The sequence below is a fragment of the Cricetulus griseus genome, assembly GCF_003668045.3.
Source record: "Cricetulus griseus strain 17A/GY chromosome 1 unlocalized genomic scaffold, alternate assembly CriGri-PICRH-1.0 chr1_0, whole genome shotgun sequence".
Classification (NCBI taxonomy): Eukaryota; Metazoa; Chordata; class Mammalia; order Rodentia; family Cricetidae; genus Cricetulus; species Cricetulus griseus.
This window is the reverse complement of record NW_023276806.1, coordinates 252,156,379-252,179,984: the sequence shown is the minus strand read 5'-3', so window position 1 is coordinate 252,179,984 and position 23,606 is coordinate 252,156,379. Positions and strand designations below refer to the sequence as shown.

The 23,606-nt window shown below is 36.4% G+C and overlaps 1 protein-coding gene across 1 annotated transcript in view; it reads right to left on the bottom strand.

The window, feature by feature from the left end:
* Positions 1-23,606, bottom strand: part of Tbc1d5 (TBC1 domain family member 5) — a 433,073-nt gene that overhangs the window by 324,262 nt on the left and 85,205 nt on the right.

Sequence of the window (23,606 nt, the reverse complement as noted above, 5' to 3'; positions counted from 1 at the left end):
TATTGGTTTTAAGTGGTTTTTACCCACTTATTCAACTATATTTCTAAGATTTTTAAAACTCTATCCTCCTAAAATCTACATTATGGTGAACAAAAATGAAATAGATATGCTTTAAACTGTACTACATTTCAATTGGTTTCTATCAGAAAAATCAATTTAAAAATAATATAATGATAAGCATGAATGATAGAAAGAGCAAAGGCATACAGGAATAGGAATAGACAAAAAGCAAACAATATCTCCTCTTGCCACCCGGTGGTGTGTGGGGGCCAAGACTCCAATGTCTGCAGATATGGATGGTCTTGCCTCTCCTGGTAGTCTCCTCACTCAGGAGAGGTTGGGGTGGCAGAGGGGAAGGAAGAGTGAGGTTTTTCCAGACTCAGGGAGGTCCTTCCTGTTTGGGCAGGTCCGCTCTATGCAGGTGGGTTGACTCTCTGCAGCTGCAGACCCAGAGAGATCCTAAGGTGATGGGGACCTTGGGAAGGAGTAGGGCTCAGGAGAGATCATGGAGGCCAAGGGGGAAGGAAGAGTGAGGTATTTCCAGACTCAGGGAGGTCCTTCCTGTCTGGGCAGGTCCACTCTATGCCTAAGCCTGGCCCAGGATGATGTTGTGGGATTTGGGGAGCCCCTGTGGAGGGCCCTAACCTCTATGGGGAGCAGAGAGGGGAAGGGAGAAGGGGACTGGTTGGAGGTTGGGGAGGAGGGGGGAAGAGAGAGAATGGATTGACATGTGAAATAATAATTTTGTAAAAATAAAAAAATAAAAAAGCAAACAATAGGGTGTAGAGTACAGTTAGTTTGGTTTTTTAAGTGCTAATTTTAATTTTAAAAATTTACTTAGAAATAATTATCATTCTTAATTAAGCTGTAAGCATCATTCAAAATATAGCACATGATATCATTCCAGAGAATGTAGATGCTGACATATTTGAAACAAGTAATGATTTTAAAAACTAAACAAAAATCAGGGCTGGAGAGTAAGTGCAACAGTTCATACTGCTCTTACAGAAGACACAAGTTTAATTTCCAGCACCTAAAGTGGACAGATCACACCAGATCAAAGGATCTGATGCTGTTCTCTGGCTTCCACAGGCATCTGAACATACTCACACTCAGATACTCACATATATACAGGTAAAAAATGTTTTAAACTACTTTTATTGATTTTATTCAATTTGCGGATATCCTAATACAGGTGATCCTTGAGACAATAATAAAGATTCCTAAAGAAAAATGAGTAAATAGAAACATTTTTAAAAATTCAGGTACTTTTTAAAAACTATATTACTATTCATACTGTTCCATTATCCATAAAGTTTACAAATCTATAATTATGATTGACATTTTAACAAAAATACTAGTTCATACAAAACAAAACTTATCTCTGTTCAAAGTATTCATGTTAAATAGTTACCTATCAAATTACTAAAGAATGCTCAAAGAAGCCATTCTAGATACTTTGATTGTTGGATTAGGTGGGGCCACTTCAAATAGAATAGCATACATTTTAATGAGCAGGTTCTGATATTTAAAAAAAAAAACTCACTATTTCTTCTGTGGGAGTTGAAAGGATAGCGTCTAACTATATAGCTTAGTCTGGAACTCACAACATTCCTCTACTACCTTCCCCAAAGGTAATAGTATAGGTATGTTTCACCATGCATAGCTACACTGCAGCTGCCCCTCTCTCAACTCCTACCAGGCCCTCCCCTCTCCCAACCTCCTCTCTCACCCAGATCCACTCCTTCAACTCCATCCCCAAAGAGTAGGTCTCCTAGGGATATCCACCTAACATGACCTATAAGACTGGGCACAAATCCTTATTTCAGGCTGAACAAGGTAACACAGCAGGAGAGTAGGGGGGAAAGGATCCCAAGGGCAGGCAAAAGATTCAGAGACGCCCCCACTCCATCATTGGGAGTCCCTTGAGAATGCCAAGCTACACAACCATAACATATGAGGACCTAAGAAAATGTGGTACATTTATACAATGGAGTATTGTTCAGCTGTTAAAAGCTATAATATCATGATGTTGGCAGTCAAATTGGTGGAACTAGAAAATACCATATTGAGGTAACCCAGATCCAAAACGACAACTATGGTATGTACTCAAATATAAGTGGATATCAGCTGTTAACTAACGTATAGTCATGCTATAATTCACAGACCCAGAGAGGCTAAGTAACATGGAGGGCTCTACTGGCGATTCATGGATCTCCCTGGGAAAGGGGAAATAGAACAGATCTCAGGAGTGGGTGGGGATGGGATCAGGAAGGACAAGATGGGGGGGGGGCGGTGGGGTAGAGTCCTGGGAGCGATGACTAGAACTGGGGGGCGGGGGATGATACAGAAATCTAATGCAGTGGAAACTCACTTGAATCTAAGGAACTGAACCCTAGTCTCCTAGTAATGGGAGATGCTGAGTCCAAACTGGCCATGTTCTATAAGCAGGCAAGACTCCTAGCAGTAAGACCTGGACACCAACCCAGCCACAAAACTTTCGACCTACAATCGGTCCTGCCTGCAAGAAGTGCTGGAGTATAAGTGGCCCAGAAACTGTGGGAGCAGCCAGCCAGTGACTGGTCTAATTTGAAAGCTATGCCATGAGAGGGAGGCCATGCCCTACTCTGACTGGAGGGCCAGGCACCAGAGGCAGACAGGCCAGAGACCCAGGATAGAACCAAACATGACTGCCCCCCCCAAAAAGTAAATTAAATGATTCCTAATGTTATTCTACCATACTCATCATAGATCAGTGCCTACCCCAATTGTCATCAGAGGGGTGTCATCCAGCAACTGATGGGAACAGATTCAGAGACCCAGTCAAACACTGGGTGAAACTGGGAGAATCCCACTGAAGATAGGGAACAAGGACTATAGGAGACAGAGGGGTCAAGAACACCATGAAAATGTGACATGTTCACAGAATCTACAAGCAGAGTTCACAGTGACTCACAGAGACTGAAGTGACATAGACCCTGTATGGATCTGAGCTAGGTCCTCCACATATACGCATACATTTCTTAAGTTCTAGAAAATTTCATTTTTATTTTATTTTTCATTAAGGTACATCCAGACATAGTTCCCACTTTTAAAAAATCATCAAAATGCAATTCATCTTACATTTAAGCACTTTAAGGGCAGTGTTTTCACTCTACTCAATGAACTGCTTTAAAATAGATAAAATTAAAAACATAACTAGCTACTTTAATATATACAAGAAGGTAGAGCTACACAAACACTGCAAATGTATATGTTTTCTTCAATGCATCCTCAGCTTAAACTCTCATCCCCAAATTGTTTGTATTTCAATTAAAAAATAAGGCATAGAATTTTATCTTTTTATCATACAAATTATAAAAAATAAATATTCTGACCTCAGGCCCTAGGTATTTAATGTCTTGGGCCAAAGCACTGCAGTTAATATGAAATTCCAAACCCAGAAAATACTGCCACATAAACAGTGTAACAGCCAAGTACTGTCGAAGAAGCCATATGTTTTTTCCCATTGTTCAAAAAAAGGAGATGACTTCCCGTCACTTATGTTTCTGATTAGCAAGGTGATTTATGCCACAATCACTAAAAATGCCAGCAAGTGAATGAGAAAATGCATAGTGACTGCACCAGATGTGCACAATAAACAGGAATCCCATTGTAATCTCTGGTACTTAGTTTATATGAAGGTAATGTAGGAAACACTCTTGGATATGGCAAAGTCACTCTTTTTTTACATTTGACTATAAATGATATGAAATAAATTGTGTGTTTTATACTTTATGGCACGCATACATTGATAAATTAGGTACCGTTTTGTATCCTGACTTATCTACAAGACAAACCTGGCTAAGATCATGGGGATTAATTGCTTCAGAAGTGTGAAATGCCGCTTTTCCATTCTTTTCTGCATACTCAGTGAAGAAACAATGATTAATCACTGTTTAACTATTCTCTTGAGGATCTACAAGATTGCCAAAGCAGGACTTATCCCCATAAATCCAAAAAATAGAGGTTTAGATTTGTAGCCAACAACCAAAAGAACTTGAACCTAAACTCATTTGTTATCAGATTAAAATAATATCAAGGTTTTAAATTTACTAGTATAGAATTATCATTAATCAGTTACTTCAATGGGAAGCTAACGAGATATAAGTAAAATTTGAGCACTACAGAACAGTTGTAACAAGCATACTTGTGAAACATGTAAACTCTCACTGGTCAAATAATAAAAGACTGCACTTAAGTTGATAGCCTCCCTTAGCTATGTAATTCCTATGCACTACTCATAAAAATTAAAATATCTGCATATAAAACTAACACAAAATGGCTATTTTAAGGAATTGTATTCTATATAGCTTGAGTTAAATAGTGTCTAGGGAAAACTATTTAGTACTATCTACATACACACATGCATATACACAAAGGTTATGGCTACATATTTACAAGTATATATACATGTGTATACTCATAAACTGTGGGATATCAGCTTCCCGTGAGCCTCCTAATGATTGGTACCTCAGTTCCTGGCATAAATGTATTTCTGATCATGTGAAACTTTCAACTTCTCAGACACTATGAAGAGTCCCAAAATAGGTGATACTTTGAACAGAAGTACAGAAGAGGTTTTAACATATTAAAATAATTTAGTGTTCAAATACATTTAGTCAATGTTCACTAACATCAAAATAAACTGGGCCAACGTGAGAAGAAAAGAAAGTGAAACCCTGTTATTTCCTCTATTTCACTTCCACTTAGATTGGTGCTTCCCTAACTATCATAACAGCAACACACAACAAAAACTTTTAAAATTTTATAGTGAATTTGGCAATAAGTTTTTCTTGCATTATCTAATTAAAGTAAAAATAGACACATAAGAAGTAAATCTTCAAGTATGGGAGTAGTAACCATAAATGGTTAGTAAACATTGTGAATCAAGTGAATTAATTCACTAACACTGATTTTACCCTCAAATTTGGCATTTAAAGTGTATAAATAAGCAGATTATCAAAGTTTTTTACATTTTCAAGCATCTTTTCTACTAATACATTTCAGTTAGAAGAGAATACAGAGTCGTCCTTCTGTGTAATTCATGGTCCTACCTGGATAACAATAGCATAAGTAGGAAGAGGTTCAAGTATATATACAGATCCTAGGGGAATGTGAGGGTGACAAAGAAAATAGTTGGTATGTTTTTCCTTGAGGTTTTTTTGTTTTTCTTCCTTCCCCAAATAATTTGCGCTTTTAAGGGAAGGGTCTCTGTAAATTGTTTATTTTTAAGTTAGTAGCCTAAACACAAAAAAATCAAAGCCAGGTGATCATGATATAATGTCAGTATATCCCAAAGGAAAAGGAGGAATTTTATTCCTACTTAAGAAGAATGGGACAAATTAGAACACGCCTTTAGAGTGAGTCAAGACAGGACAGCATGAGGTATTTTTAACTCTAAATTTATTCTAAGTTCCTATGTCTTAACAAATATATTAAATACCAAAGGGAAAAATCACTATATAAAAGGTCTATGAATATTAAAGGCATAACCAGCAAAATGCATCTAAAGCCTTGTTATATACATTCTCTTGGCAAACAATCATGTGCATGGAAACTTGTTCAAAGTGGACTCTAGGAATAAACAGGGCTCACCTGTCACAGACTCCAGCACACATATATTTAGTGTCCCCAAAACTCTGTAACTGAAAAAGAAAACACTGCATCCTTGAGAACAACTAAAGGGAAAAACCATCTCCAGCACAACTTAACCCCTTGGAAATGCCTGCAGTGGGAGAGAATAAGAAGCCAGAAGGTCATCCATGAGGCAAACTCTCTGTCCTTGAGAAATACTTCCAAGAAGCACTCCAGCATGACTCAGCTAAATAAGAAGGGGGTTATAAATAGGAAGGGGGAAAGAAGAAACCAGTGATGAAATGTAGGAAGTAGAAAGTAAGAGACCATAAACTTTTCTGAGTAACTGTCTCTGCTGATGGGCAACTTTATTCCCAAGGGAGGCCACAACATAACTTTTGCAGAAGCATACGAATATATCAAGAAAGAATACAAATATATCCACAATACTATATTGAGAATTTTAAGAATAAAATTGTTAAAATTGTAAGAATCAATTGTTAAATGTTGAGTGAATTTGTGCTCATTTTCTAGGAGAATTTTCACTGGACTACAGAAGTGCTTGAAGACAACTTCAGTTTATTACAAAGGTTTTCACCAAACACACCCTTTATTAAACTATAGAAATTGAAGAGGAATCAAAAACGGAGAGACTTGCTGATTTCTCCATCAACTAAGGTACTGAAAACGACTACATAGAAAAATTAATACAACAGTTTCAAATGTTCCCACTCTAGTAAGAATGCTAAATCAAATAAAAATTGAAAGACAGACTAAAATAACTGATGCCAATATTCCAGGTTCTTAGAGGCAAAGCACCATCCACTCATTCAATGCTATTTCATCACCCATTTACCTCCCAGAAGAGAGATTTTAAATTGGGAAGTATAATACATTATAACCCAGGAAAAGAGCTGAGAACCAAAAAGCTCTTGCTCAGGAAAACAAATCACTGTTGCCACTTCCTTTAATTTCTCACTAAAATGATATAAAGGTTGAAATGACAGAAAACTGTTGAAATCCTAATGCACAGTAATATATTACCACATTTTAAAACCATATAATTCACAAAATGATTATTCAACATTGGAAAATCAAAACAGAATTCCATCCAAAATGTATTTCCCAGCACTACCAAAAAGTGAAATTTGGAATATGCATGTACAAAGAAAATTTAATAATATTTACAAGTTAAAAATTAATTCCCATATTCTTTTCCTGTAGAAAGCAGTATTTTCTTTAATAATATACTTCAAAAACATACTCAACACAGATCTTTCTACATGAACCCCAAATGATTACACTAAAGTTCTTGAGGAAAACCACTTTAATGAAGAACATCTCAATAATAAAACTGTAAAAATATTAGGCACTGTTGTGGTTTCTTTTTGACATCATAATATAATTACAACATTTCTTCCTTCTATATCCCTCACCCCTCTCCTTCAAATTCATGGCCTCTTCTTTTTAACTAATTGATATTTATGCATTACTCCTCATGTTCAACAGCCTGTTGAATTAGCGGTGACATATCATATGTATAAAAAGGAACTGTGAGGTGATGCAATGTGAAGTGTAAATCAATAACAGAGATATAAAAACTAACAAATCTAGCTTAAAATTACTGTGGTTCAAAAGAATTTACTATATCAAACATAGTAAAACATGATATGATCATTAAAGTAAATAACAAAAGTCATACCCTTTTGGGAAAGAAATTCAGAAACCATCTAATGTAGAGTTAGATTTATTTTACTGAAAAGATATACTTTTGCACATGCTTACCACATTCTGATGCAGTATTTATTTTACCTTTCAGTCATATCTCAAATGCTATAAACAATACGGAGGCTATATAAGTATTGTCAACAATTTCTTGGACAATAAAATGTATACACCATATTTTTCTATGATTAAACTAAAACTTGCTAACCAGTAAAGCAAATGTCTCTTCTTCATCTTGGCCACAAGATGAAGTAAAAATATAGAACACTCTCTTCGACAGATGACTTTTAAAAATGAAAAATAATTTATATTTTACCTACAAGTATACGAGTATATATATACTTGTATACAAAATATGTAAAATATGTACACTTGAGGACTGCATACTTAAATACTTAACATATATTCATACTACAGTAATGTTAGTATTTGAAGAATGACAGCTATATCATTAAGAAACATGACAATAATCAAATAAAAAAGTAACAACACAGTAAGTATCTCAATTGCAATTTATTATTTTTTAAATATACACTTTATATGCATTTAAATTTCAAGTCAATTTTCATTTAAACTGCAATTATTAACTGTGCTGTGACTGGATGTATTTAATAAAAGAAACTGACAAACCATTAGTGAAAACAAGAAAGAAGAAAAGAAGCACAATATAGGCAAAGAAAGACAGAAGGCCACACCTAGAGAAAGGCTGCACACAACAGCTGGCTTCCTCAGACGTCCACATACAGAATTCTTTACCACCATTCCAAAGCAAGGGGTGCCAATTCCTTTTCTGGCTATTTTCATGGGAATTGTAAAAATATTGGGAAATCTAGAAATAGAAAATAGATATATACATGCAAATATAAAAATATTGTCAGTGTGTAAGTTACTGTTATCCTGGGAATCAAATAATTTATGTAACATCTGGTTTCATATTTTTATAATTTTCCTAATTAACATGCATATTTAATGCCTAAATGTTCAGTGTCTCTCTCTCCCCCACCTCTCTCTATGCATATTGTTTTTTTTTTTAATTTCAAAATTGTGTGTTCCTTTTCCTTACAGAAGCTTCTCAGTTTCAGGAGGTCCCATTTTTTAATTGTCCATCTCAGTGTCTGTGCTACTGGTGTTATGTTCAGGAAGTGATCTCTGGTACCAATTCATTCAAGGATACCTCAGAATTTCTCTTCTAAGAAGTTCAGTGTGGATGGATTTATGCTGAGGTCTTTGATCCATTTGAACTTAAGTTTTGTGCCTGGTGATAGACATGGATCTATCTGCAGTCTTCTACATGCCAGCATCCAGTTATGCCAGCACCATTTGTTGAAGATGTTTTCTTTTTTCCATTGTATAATTTTAGCTTCTTTGTCAACAATGAGGTGCTGGTAGGTGTATGGCTTAATATCTGGATCTTCCATTCCATTCCATTGTTCTACCTGTCTATTTTTGTGCCAATACAAAGCTGCTTTCAGAACTATAGCTCTATGATACAGCCTGAAGTCAAGGACGGTGATGCCTCCAGAAGTTCCTTTATTGTATAGCATTGTTTTGGCTATCCTGAGTTTTTTTTTTATTTTTCCATATAAAGTTGAATTTTGTTCTTTCAAGGTCTGTGAAGAATTGTGCTGAGATTCTGATAGGGACTGCATTGAATCTGTAGATTACTTTTGGAAAGATTGGCATTTTTACTATGTTGATCCTATCTATCCAAGAGCATAGGAGATCTTTCCATTTTCTGGTATCATCTTTAATTCCTTTCTTTGAAGACTCAAAATTCTTGTTATACAGGTCTTTCCCGTTTTTGGGTTAGCATTACCGCAAGATATTTTATGTTGTTTGTGGCTATTTTAAAGGGTGATGTTTTGCCGGGCCAGGAGGCAGAGACAGGTGGATCTCTGTGAGTTCGAGGCCAGCCTGGTCTTCAATGGGAGTGCCAGGATAGACTCCAAAGCTACACAGAGAAACCCTGTCTAGGAAAAAAAAAAAAAAAAAAAAAAAAAAAAAAGGTGATGTTTCTATGATTTCTTAATAATAGCAGCCCACAGAATGGGAAAAGTTCTTCACCAACCCTACATCTGACAGAGGGCTGATTTCCAAAATATACAAAGAACTCAAGAAGCTAGTCACCAAAACACCAAACAATCCAATTAAAAAGTGGGGTACAGAACTAAATAGACAATTCTCAATAGAGGATTCTAAAGTGGCTGAAAGACTTAAGAAAGTGCTTAAAATCCTTACGAATCAGGAAAATGCAAATCAAAAAAAAAACTCTGTGATATCATCTTATACCGGTCAGAATGGTTAAAATCAAAAATACCAAGAACAGTCTATGTTGGAGAGGATGTGGAGAAAGCTGAACACTCCTCCATTGCTGGTGGGAATGCAAACTTGTACAACCACTTTGGAAATCAGTATGGCACAGGAACCCGCAGCTATAAAGCTAGGGAGCCAGCATTGGATCAAATGAAATCCTCTGAATGTGGGTGCCAGTGAGGAGGCCTGGGCAGTCTATGGACCTCTAACAATTGAAACAGTATTTATCCCTACTGCACAAATGCACTTGGGGAGCTCATTCCCTATGGAGGGATACTATTTCATACAGGATACATTGAGGAGGGCCTAAGCCCTCCCCCAAATGCTGTGACAGATGATCCCTCATGGAAGACCTCACTATCCCTGGGGAGTGACTCCAGGGTGGGTTGGGGGAGTCGATGGGGGGAATGGGAGGATGAGGGAAAGGAGGATTGATATGTAAAATAAGATTGTTTCAAAATAAAAGTAAATAAATAAAAGTAAAAAAGATATTTAAAAAATTCTGTGTGTTCCTAGGGAAAAGTCTAGATAGGCAGAAATCCTAATTGTATTGAACACAATAACTTTAAACTGTAAACAAAAGAAGTAAATCAACTTTTTAAAATAATACTGAAGTCCTAGGAGTTTTCAAATCTGTGCCTACAATGGTCATATATTAAATAATGCTTCAATATAGTTAAAAGTCATGAATTCATATTTCTAATATTGTTTAAGCCCGTCTGACCTTTTCCTAACTTCCAAAAGAACTGAAAAGCAAAGTCATCCTCTCCTTTCCTGGAACAGCTAGTGTTTCTCAGCTCGTGCACTAGCCTAGCCTAGTGAGTTCCACTGATAACATCTACACAGCCAGACAAAGCTGGGTTCATAAATTCTGTGCATCAACCAAGCCAGGTGGATGTCCCAGGTCCCTGGCAGTCCAGTCCACTCACACTGCAATGTCTAATGCAGGCACACATTCACATGCTGATGAGTGACACACATCACACCTGCATGTGCTGACCTCAGCTTGTTAAAGTGCACAGGCATACCTAGTCATGAGTCACTCTCCTGGTCACAAATGAACTGGAATTTCTCTCCAAACAAAATCAAAAGTGTGTACCTGAAACACTGACCTTCTCTTCACACCTCACCTGACACACAACCAAAGAAAGACGTCCACGGGCCCAAGGTAGCATCACAAAATCAAATTCTTAAGAATGTCACAATAAACTATGCTCCCATCATTACAATACAAAAATCCCCCAAAACAGTAGCAAATGAGAATTGTTTAAATGAGTCTCAAGAAACAAAATTTAAAATAACAATTGCAAACATAAAGAATTGAAGGAATTCAAACAGGACACAAATAGTTCAATGGACTTAAAAATATAAATCTGAGTAAAGTCCAAGACAACACAAATCTTTACCTGAATGAGATGAAGATAATTCAGAATTTGAAAACTGAATTCAGTATAGAGACAGAAAATACAAAAGAAACTAAGTTGAAATGAAGATGGACCTGAAAAACTCAATCCACTTAGAAAACTTAGAGGAAAACTCTTACCAGTTAGAATGGATTTATACACACAAACACACTAATAATAAAGAAAGTGGTGAATTTAAACAGAAGAGGGAACATAAGAAGAAATGGAGAAGAGGATTGGAAATGATGTGAATAAAATACCCAGGCAATAAATTCTCAAAAAAATAATATAAAAAAAAAGATAGCCCACTGTCTATCTATGACTGTTGTGACAAAGTAGGTAGGCATTTTCTAAACTTTATGCATTACACAACTAGGTTAAATGAACGTGTCTTCTACAATAAATACCAAGATTTTCTTAACTGTAGATTTCATATACTATGTAGATTCAGAATTTTACTCTAAAGCCCTTCAAGAACTCTAAAGTTCTAGAAAATTACTAGTTTATATTAAAAAATAGTCACAAGTCAAAAATTACTTTCATTGATTTTAGCCATTGTGACAGAGTAAGATGGTATCTCAGAGTTGTTTTGCATTTCCCTGATGGCTGAGGATGCTGAACACTTTAAGTGTCTATCAGTCATTTTAGATTCCTCTACTGAGAATTCCCTATTTAGTTCTGTATCCAACTTTTTAATTGGAATATTTGGTGTTTTGGAAAGTAGCTTCTTGAGTTCTTTGTAAATTTTGGAGATCAGCCCTCTGTCAGATGTGGGGTTGGTGAAGATCTTTTCCCATTCCGTGAGCTGCCAGGGTTTTGTTTGTTGACTGTGTCCTTTGTCTTACAGAAGCTTCTCAGTTTAAGGAGGTACCATTTATTGTCTATCTCAGTGTCTGTGCTACTGGTGTAATGTTCAGGAGGCAGTCTCCTGTAACAATTTCTTCAAGGGTACCTCCCACTTTCTTTTCTAAGAGGTTCAGTTTGGCTGGATTTATATTGAGGTGTTTAATCCATTTGGACTTAAGTTTTGTGCATGGCGATAGATATGGATCTATCTTCAATCTTCTACATGTCAGCATCCAGTTATGCCAGCACCATTTGTTGAAGATGCTTTCTTTTTATCACTTTATAATTTTAGCTTATTTGTCAAAAATCAGATGTTTGTAGGTGTGTGGGTTAATATCAGGGTTTTCAATTTGATTCCATTGTTCTACCTATTTTTGTGCTGGAGAGGATGTGGAGAAAAGGGAACACTGCTCCATTACTGGTGGGAGTGTCAACTCGTACAGCCACTTTGGAAATCAGTATGGAGATTCCTCAGAAAAATGGGAATCAGTCTCCCACAAGATCCAGCAATTCCACTCTTAGGCATATACCCAAAGGATGCACATTCATACAATAAAGACATCTGTTCAACTATGTTCACAGCAACATTATTTGTAATAGCCAGAACCTGGAAGCAACCTAGATGCCCCTTAACTGAAGAATGGATAGAGAAAATGTGGTACATTTAAACAATGGAGTACTACGTAGTGGGAAAAAAATAATGGAATCTTGAAATTCGCAGGCAAATGGATGCAACTAGAAAAAACCATCCTAAGCAAGAGCCTTCATCCAGTAGCTGATGGGAGCAGAAGGAGACACCCACAGCTAAACACTGAACTGAACTCCTGGAATCCAGTTGCAGAGAGGGAGGAGTGATGAGCAAAGGGGTCAAGACAGGCTGATGAAACCCACAGAAACAGATGACCTGAACAAGGAGTTGCTCATGGACCCCAGACTGATAGCTGGGACACCAGCATAGGACTAATTCAAACGCCCTGAACATGGGTGTCAGTGAGGAGGCCTTGGCAATCTATGGGGCCTCTGGTAATAGATCAGTATATATATCCCTAGCACATGAATGGACTTTGGGAGCCCATTCCACATAGAGGGATATTCTCTCAGCCTAGACACACTGGGGAGGGCCTAGGCCCTGATCTATATGATATGACAGACTTTGAAGATCCCCCATGGAAGGTGTCGCCCTCCCTGGGGAGCAGAAAGGGGAATGAAGTAGGGGGCCAGTGGGGGGGGCAGGGGAGGAGGGAGAGGGAACTGGGATTGTCATGTAAAACAAGCTTGTTTCTAATTTAAATAAAAAATAGAAAAAAGAAAAAATTACTTTTATTTATTTACTAAAAATAGTGATAAAGACAGATAAAAATAAATGCCCCAACAATAGAAATCTCACATAACAATATCTCAGCACATTCACAACACACTTACCTAATTTTAAAGTTAACCACTAGACCTTTTATTTGCATAGTACATACTGCAGTATGTCACTTAATATTTATTATTTATTATCAGGCTATTCCTGGCCTTTGCAAACATTAAAATTGTCTCACCCCATATATCCAATAATCAGGTCAGTATTATACTGAAAACGGAATAAACTACTATGAAAGTGGATAGGGCAATACACAATATTCTATAACACACTTGACTAGGCCAGGCCTAAGAGAGACCACTGAAGATGACATCTGACAAGTATAGACTGAGCCAAGCTAGGGCACAACAATGTAAATAAGAAGTAGAGAGGCCAGTCACTGCTTGAGAGGAAAACTGTGAGACTCAGGTTATAGCAATGGAGTCAGCAACATCATAAGGATTTTAAATGAAGTATAATACTTAACTCTAAGTTGAAAAATACTACATTTGGCTAGATCACAGAGAAGACAAACAAAACAAAAATAATCCAACAATAATAACACATACAAAGTCTAAAAGAAGTCAAGTGTTTGAGATCCCTGACAAAAGTTAGAGACTATGATGATGCTGGTGACTGACAGACAAATTAGAAGAAACTGGGATGGGGTGGGGGGTATATAACAAACAATGAAACCATCAATGACAAAGAAACCCTAGAAGATTAGGGGAAGAGCTAAACTCCAGCTTTGCACATTTTAGTTACCTGTTACAGATGTCCTCTAGGCATTTCAGGAGAAATGTACAAACTACAAGCAGGATATGGGCTATCACCAGATTTTCTTTTTTGTTTTTCTCTTTTGAGACCAGATCTCACTATGTAGCGCTTGATGCCCTAGATTCACTCTGTAGACCAGGCTGATCTCACGAGTGCTGAGATTTAAGGTATGCACCACCAATGCCCAACTCACTTCTACTCTTGAATTAGTAAGTAACTGTAGCATAAATTCTAATTGTTCTTAACAATAACAGCTCAGAGTCAGCTATCAAGGGGTGAGAGCTGAAAGAGCAGAGAAGCAAAGCAGCCAGTCACTAGCCCTTACCTCTCTACCTCAAACCAAAGAGGTGATCCTGTCCTCAGACTGCTCCTCAGACTGCTTTATTCTGCTCAGACTGTAGCGCTCCTGTTTCCTCCCACCTTATATTCCTCTCTCGGCCCAGCCAAATCCCTGTTTCCACCTTTCTAGTGCTGGGATTAAAGGCATATGATCCCAAATGTGGGATCAAAGATATGTGCTCTGTTTCTTTTAAAATGATTCACTCTCCAGTAGCCTGGGTGGCCTTGAACTCACAGAGATCTGTCTGCCTCTTTCCTGAGTCCTGTATTAAAGGTGTGTGCCACCACTGCCGAGCTTCTAAGTCTAACTAGTGTGGCTAGCTATGCTCTCTGATCTTTAGGCAAGCTTCATCTGTTAAAGCATAAAGTATCACCACAATAACAGTTCCCATTAACTGAAATGTTCTACTTCGGGTATAGAACTATTATTAGGGACTCTAAAAACACATTGTCACTGATTCCCATTCAAACACACACACACACACACACACACACACACACACACACACACACACACACACACACACATACACGTGTACAAACCCACACGCATTAAAAAGAAGTCATCACTGTCTTAATCACTACAGTTGGATAACAATTCTCTCTCCCATCTCAGATTTGTGGCATTTTTATCAGTTTCTATTCTTTTACCTAATCACTCCCATAATCATATCCTCTGGTGACAATTTTGGCCTGACTCTCAAGGAGGAAAAGCAGTACCTCCAGACACACTCTATAATGTCTCTCATATAAAAATGTATCAGTTATCATTCTTTATTCTCAGTAAGCCATAGGACAAATGTATTGGAAGTAAGATATCCCACAACCCTGGTCTAGCTCTACAGCCTGGCCTGCTACCCCTGCACTCATTCTTTTCTGTTTATTTTGGCAGCATGGGCTTCCTAGATAGATCTCAGTATCAACTGACAATCTGGAGAGTAATATTGCATACTTTTCAGAATACCACAGTTCCTACATATCACTCCTTTCAAAAGCACCTATTAACCATACTATTGATTTCTAATCTCTAATTCAGTTTCCAATATGATGACTCATAGAAATTATTATTTCTTTACTTTGTATGTATCAAAGTCTAGCAAAATACTAGTGTAACTGGCCCACTGATTAAAAAACTCCAATTTTACTGTATGGAACATTTTTCTTCAAACACTGTCTTCACAAAAAAAAAAAAAAAAAAAAAAAATATATATTATATATATATATATAATATATATATATATACTCTTTTGTTACGTGACTCTTATTATCCTTTTAGAATTAATGAAATTGTATTCCAAAGGTCCAAATGAATATATAATAAATATTATTTCTAAAACCACCATACTTCCTGATTGCACAGTCACACTCAGAATCTTTATAAAATCACACTCCCCTTTTGTTTCTAGCCTTTCTCTTTGCGGTATCTTTCTATCACTATTTGATGTTCTTGAAGAACTATCTTTGGCTGATTGTCTTTCTTGGATTTTATTTTTATTTCACTTTCGCTCCAATTTCATGCCTTTAACCATCTACTGCAATTGTGAATGTTTTCCAAATCTCCAAGAGATGTAGTTCATGGATAGCAACTAGATAATACCAAAGAATCCCAGAAAGATTTTACTACTTGTATGTTTACTGCCTCAAACGATTTCTCATCACTGTACTGCACAATTAATATATTATCAGGTGGATCTAGCACTGAAGAAAAAAACAACTCAGCACCTCTTAATACTCAACACCAGAGACCCAACATTCTATTACAATAAAATAAGACCTTCTATAACTGAACACTTGGAGGAAATCCTGACTGTTTAAATCCCCCTTTGTGTATTTTCAGACCCAAGTTGTTACCACAGCGATACTGTAGTATCTCTCAAACTTGTCCTTTTATTTTCCAATACCATACCCTAAAACAAGTAATACCCCTTAAATAAGGGGTAAGAACTACTAACTTCCTAACTAGTCAACTGTCTGCACTCTCTTTCCACATATTTCCATGTTACTAAAACTGAATCTCTTCATTTGCCTTTTGATGACCTACTTGCTACCCTTTATAATATAGTTACAACAATTATATATAATTGTTCTTGGTTTTCAATTTTAATGAGGTTGCTGTGAATTAAACTGCTTTCTTGCTTTCTTTTGTGAAGAACATGAATGTTAAAAAAATTAAACGGGGGGGGGCTGGAGAGATGGCTCAGAGGTTAAGAGCACTGACTGCTCTTCCAGAGGTCCTGAGTTCAATTCCCAGCAACCACATGGTGGCTCACAACCATCCCTTATGAGATCTGATACCCTCTTCTGGTGTGCAGATATACATGGAAGCAGAATGTTGGACACATAATAAATAAATAAATAAATAAATAAATAAATAAATAAATAAATATTAAACACGGATTGATAGGGAAGTTGCTATGAGTAGTGGTTTAAATAGGAGCAGCCCCCCATAGGCTCATTTATTCATTTGAATGCTTGATCATCAGGGAAAAGTATTACTTGAGAAAAATTAGGAGGTATGGCCTGGTTGGGTTATGTGTGGCCTTGTCAGAGGAAGTGTGTTCCTGGGGAAAGACTTTAATGTTTCAAAAGCCTGAGACAAACCAGTGTTGCTCTCTCTTATCTCTGACTATAGATCTAGATGTAGAACTCTCATCTACTTCTCCATCACCATGTCTGCCTGCAGTCACCATGATAATGGACTAACCCTCTATTACTGTAATCAAGCCAAAATTAAATGTTTTCTAAGAGTTGCCATGGTCATGGTATCTCTTCACAACAATCAAACAATGACTAAGAGAGTAAGTGTGAAGGGTGAAATAGTAGGGCCACAGTGGCGCACACCTTTAATCCCAGCACTCAAGAGACAGAGGCAGGTGGATCTCTGTGAGTCTGAGGCCAGCCTGGTCTACAGCATGACAGCCAGAGCTACACAGAGAAACACTGTCACGAAAAACCAGAAATAGCTGAGTTTTATGATAATGAAGATATTTGGTGACATTACTTACTTGCTTCTTGGGTGAGGGCTAGAACGTATACTATCAAGTGACTCACAACACAAGCAAGTTGATAACAGGCATTTGACCTCAGAAAATTGGCATAGATGGATATAGATTAAAGGTATCACTCTTAGAATAAATGGGAATTTTAGCAAAAAAGTTTCAAAAAATCAAAAATAGTTTTAAAAATTCATAGAACAAAGGAAAAGAGGGTAAAATAACAACAGCAGGAATGTATGAAAAAGTCATACTTAATCACACCATTAGCTTTTTACCTAAAATTACATATAATACACATAAGTCTATGTGTGATTTAAATTAATTTTCCCTTCTGTGTTGACAATGTTACCTCAATAAACTAAAACCCCCAAACCAGCCATGAGAATCCTTTTAGGTTACTGGTCAGGATTGGAAAAGATACTCCAAAAACATTATAGGCTATCTGTGTTGCCTCGTGTTGCCTTTCAGTTGAAGGTAACTTGCTTTGACAGTGATGTCAACAGCAGACAAAGGATCTAGCCAAGCTAGATCAGACACAAAAGCCTCTTCACTGAGTACCAGAAACTTCTGAGGCAAGAAAGCAATCAATAGTGCCTCCCAGTTACAAAGCCTCTGAACAACAATGACCAGAATCTGTGTAATAACCCTAAGGGTGCAATGGTAGCAAGCAGACTTACGCCTCACTCAAAGAAAGAAATCATCCCAGTTACTAGAAACCTACCTATTGGAGGCTAGTGAAGTCATGCATCTTGGAGTAACACAGCATCATTCCTAACTACATTGCTAAGTATTTATCCTTATGCCTAAAGATAAGCATCTTTACAACAAATGCAGACCATTTCACAACCAACCAAAGTGAAGAGAATAGGTGGCTATGTGGTGCACAGCCTCAACTGGTACATCTACAACACAACTGCTCGATCTAAGGCTCAGGGATCCTATCAGAAGATGCAAGAAAATGGTTAAAAACCAGGAGAAGAGGATGATTGCTGTGAGACTGAGTGATTTAGAAATGTCAGAGAAGCTACACCCATGAAGTTTCATCAGTATGACTACCTAAACTAGACATGAAGAAAGCGTGAGGCCAACAGACAGACATACTAACATGGAAGTAGGGAATCTTATTGGGCTTCAACCCTAGACAAACAACCAAGGAATGCCGTAAGTCAGAGAAATTGTCTTCCCCAGGGAAAAGTCCCTAAATTGGTTATCCAATACTAAGTGATCAGCCCTGAATTCATATACATTCAAGTAACAATACATAGACTGAATAAATTATATTCATATATTTAAGAGTATATGTTTGTACATACACAAAACTGTGTGCATGCATGCTTCTGTGCATGGTGTGTGTGTGTGTGTGTGTGTGTGTGTGTGTGTGTGTGTGTGTGTTGTGTTGTGTAAAGAGGCCATGAATTTTAGAGACACTGAAGGTATAAAAAGGGAGAAAATAATCCTATATTTTATTTTTAAAGAATATATGGAATATATGCCAGAACAAAACTGGAAAAGAAGATACCTAGAGCATGCCAATGTTAACACTTATAGAGAAAAGAAAAAAAAAGGGGAAACTTAAAACAATAATAAAAAGGAAAACACTAGGGGATAGAGAGATTGTTTAGAAGTTAAGAGCACCAGCTGCTCTTACAGAGGACATGGTTTTGGTTCACAGTATCCACAGGGCCATTCACACTGTCCATAATTCCAGTTCCAAGGGATTCCACTCATGGTCTCCACAGGTACCATGCACGCTCCGCACACACACACACACACACACACACACACACACACACACACACACACACACACAGTGAACAGACATACACACAAGCAAAACACTCATACACATAACTAAGCAGGGCTTGAGGGTGCAAGCCTGTAATCCAGTAACCTGGAAGACTCTGGCAGGATGGACATAAGTAGAGATTCAGAGGCCAGCCTGGGATGGTTTATTATCTGGAAACTACTCTTTTCGGACAATCACAAAAGTACATTTAAAGAAAAGCAGCTTGTACTCTACATCTTCATTCTGCTTCTGGTTTTGAATTCCCACACTGGTAAACCAAAAACTACACTCACTTTCAAGGAACAGAGTTCTTTAATCTTACTGACTATAGGCTTCAATTGTAAAATTGCCCCCAGCCCAGAATGACATGTATAAACCAGAATCCTTATCAATGATTTACTGAAAGCAGCAGCTCATTTTAATAAACCATCCCAAAACATAAAATTGATGGAACCAACTGCCGTGTTGGGCATACACAACAGCTGATCAAAATCATTCAAGATTTTTTATTCTTACTGATTTTCTTTAAGGTTTTGAAATTTTCTCCTATTCTGTATCTTTATCTTGATAATGAATTCACTTTATCAGTGAAATAAAGTTTTAAGTTACAGAAATAGGTAAACAGAAATATTACAGTATACTAAATCATATACAACTTAGTACACATACACAGACTAATTATATAAGATGTATTTTGTGTACCCAAAGCAAGTTTAAACTAATTACTTAAACTGTGTGGCTAGGTATCAAAACTCAGTACTATTGTTGGGCAAAGTATGACATGTGACATACTACCTTCATTTCTTAACAAGGAAAACTTGGTGAAATTAGCAAATTTTTCTCCTTATGACTGGATTTCATTATTGAACCTTTTGTCATTTTAGTTCACTAAAATCAAAGAAATTTCTTTTTGCATATGACATGTCAAAAGTAGAATTTTTAAAATTACTAAGGTAATTTTGTAGTATTTCCGTCACACAATGAAGGACAAAGATTAGCCAACTGTTTAGTTTCCTCTCCTTTCTGTTGTGTCTTTGATCACTAACAATGCTTCCTGAACAGCCAACAGAAGGCTGACATTTCATAAAATATGCAGTGATAAAAACTAATACTGTAGCATCTGGGAGCAATATATAAAAATGCAGAAATACACCTAATAACTGTGATCTTAAATTACAAGCTACTTACTTTTAAAAGTTAAATGGGGAAAGAATACCTAATATTAAAGAAAAGGAATAAACACAGAAAAATGAAAGTTTTTTTTTCTTACTGTAATACAACAGTATACTCTTCTTCCTCTCTAAGAACTTAAAGCTAGAGGTCTTATTGGAACAGATTATCTGAACTACATACCTTTTAACGATTGAAGAGCATACCTCAAAACTGCTGCTGAAAGATACCATACAAAATGCTGGGGAAATGTTCTTCAGAGGTTATTTACAATTCTCAAAACCGTTATCATAATGCAATATATCATTCTTACAAGACATCAAAGATCATGACTAAAAAGGCCAGTATCAGGACAAGAAAATCCCAAAACCAAGTTTTCAGCACAAAGAAAAAAAAGGAAACCCCGTGTTAGGGTGAGGTGTTTAATTTTAATTAGGCATGTTAATTAGGGTAGCCAAAAGTGGGTTTTTGATTGCTGGACTTCATAACTTTGACAGCTGGACCTTAGCAGTCAGCCTCAGGAGGACAAAGCGGCGGAATAAGGGAATGGACCTTGATGGTTAGCTTTAAGAACATCATCTCGGGTTGGAGAGATAGAAGACTCAGTGATTAAGAACATTGGCTGCTCTCCCAAATGATCAGATTTCAATTCCCAGCACCCACAGGGCACCTCACAACTGTCTGTAATCCAACTCCAAGTGATTGACACCCTCACACATACATACATACATTCAGGCAAAACAGCAATGCACATAAAAAAATTAAAAATCATTACTAAAAAACTAAAAGAGGAAAAAAAAGAGAGAGAATGTAAGCAAGGAAGAGGGAAGAGTGGAAGAGCCAGGCCTGGCAGACCATGTTTGCCATGCCCAGGCCTGCTACAGCCCCGTCAGAGACGAACCTGATTTTTACACTATAATCATCTAAAAGAATATATTATTTATCCAGCATTGATATGGCTTTCAGCAATATACTTAATATTCTTAGGACACCACAACAAGCCAAACATGATAAAATGTGTTTAAACAATTTTAACTTTACCACTAATCATGTTTTTTAATCACAGAAAGTGTGAAGTTACATAATAAGAACAACCTAAGACCAATCACATGAATTATCTACATGGCATTTTAATCAGTCACCCATGTCCATTAAAATCAGAGAACTCAGAACTGTTCCAGTTCTTATAAAATATATATACTAAGAGATCATGAAAAATATGAAATCTAAATTCAGTACTTCAAGAACTCTAAATTACACTTGGACTAAAGAAAATGCACAATAGTTAAGTATGTGGGAAGCACGGCCTGGATTATAATTAGCACTGAATTTAGGGATCTCATTCCTTAATACACATCACCAGCCTGCTGCTTTACCATTTTATGTCACTTACTGGAGATAAATATTCCTTTCCCTTCTCATATTTACTTCACTGCTATTTAATTGTTTTAGGCCATTATAATAGGTTAATTGTTTTAGGCCATTATAATAGCAGTCTTGAAATCACTCATCTCCCCCTAGGCACCGAAAGGCATATTACAAAACTGGTAAGAGAGAAGCCATGTTTACATTTATGTTTCCAATGATATGACAGTAAATTAAGGTTTTACATAGTACAATGATATTTAGTTTTACTGAATACTTTGCTATTCTTTCAACATTAACTTTCTACACATCTTCAAACTTCAAAACATGATGCCTATGAAATATATGATTCTACACAATCCACTAAAAGTTACTTAAATAAAGCTAAAATAAAATGTATGTAATGTTTATAAACTAGTCTTATTCCATTATGAAGACAGCTTCAGTCTATTATCTAAGAAGCCTTAATCATTTGTGTTTATATAATCCTTTAAAAAAATGTTTTGTCTTTGTTTCACATACACTTACATATCACTTAATAATAGAACTTACTAAAAATTTTTTAACATAAGAATACACTGATTAGGAGCCAACTGATGGTGGCACATGCCTTTAATCCCAGCATTCCAGAGAGGAAGAGGCAGGCAGACCTCTGTGAGTTCCAGTATAGCCAAAGCTACACAGTAGAATCCCTGTCAAGAAAAGTCAAGAAAAAAAAAAAGAAGAAGAAAAGAATGTAGTAATGTATTAACTATTCTTTCCACTATTTTGCATTGAAAATACTCAGAGTACTATCAATATTATTTAATAATGAATGATAGTGCCATACATATTTAGAAAGAAATTAACTTTTGACTATAATTTCATGACTTTAAGAATAATTTATTCAGTTAAGTGCTCTTTTTTAAAAGATAATGGCACTGAGAGAAGAAAAAATGAAATTTTCAGTAGTTTTTCATCAAAATAGATACCACATTCCCCAAGTATTAAGTAAATAAACAAAACAAGCTACAGAATTGTGATTTCTTCTTTGTAGAATATCAATTTCAATGGAAACAGAGTACTCAACTATCCCATTTAGCTCAATAACCATGCATGGATCCAAGAGATAAATAGTTATGAGAAAAAAAATGAGTATTTGTAATGGAACATAAATAGGCTAAGAGAGACGCCCTCCTGCAGTTAAAATCCAATATAGAAACAGGAAGTACAGGACCTAGATCCAAGTATACATGCAAACAGTAATGTTGAGATTCCAAATTTCAATCTATTGACAAAGTAGGACCATTGAAAGTTCTAAGTAGGAAAGCAGCAGAGTAAAGGCAATGCTTTAGAGAGATTAGTCTGACAGGAATACATACTAAACATTTATCGTGGCAATAAATATCAATTAAGAGATTCGATGGGAAAGGAGTAAATGGAGTAAATCAATGACTTAAGCAATTATAATATAAAATGTGACTTCTTTATCAAAAATGAGTGGGAAAAAAAAAAAGAAATGCCATGACATGCATTCATCCTAGTTCTTTACAAAAGGGTCTAAAGGGAAGTAGGAGGCAGACCAGAAAAGGAAAGGACTCACCAGTGAATCTGGAAGACATGAAGTTAGGAACTGGAATTTGAAGGTTTGTTCTTATTATAAATTTTAATATTTAATAAGTTCTTGAAATAATTACAATGGCTATTGAGAAAATGGGTGACCATATAATTATTACTCCAGCTAGAACACTTATGAGAGTGAAACGAAGTGTAAGACAGGGTGCTGTCTATCCTTCCTAGACACCCAAGTTCTCCTTCCTACAGCCAAAGGTCTAGGACCTTAGAGAGTAAATACATCCATGGACTCTGAAATGAAAACAATGTTCTCAGTTATCTAACGAATTCAAGAAAAAGTGTTCAGAAGAATGATGTGAAAAACATACAAA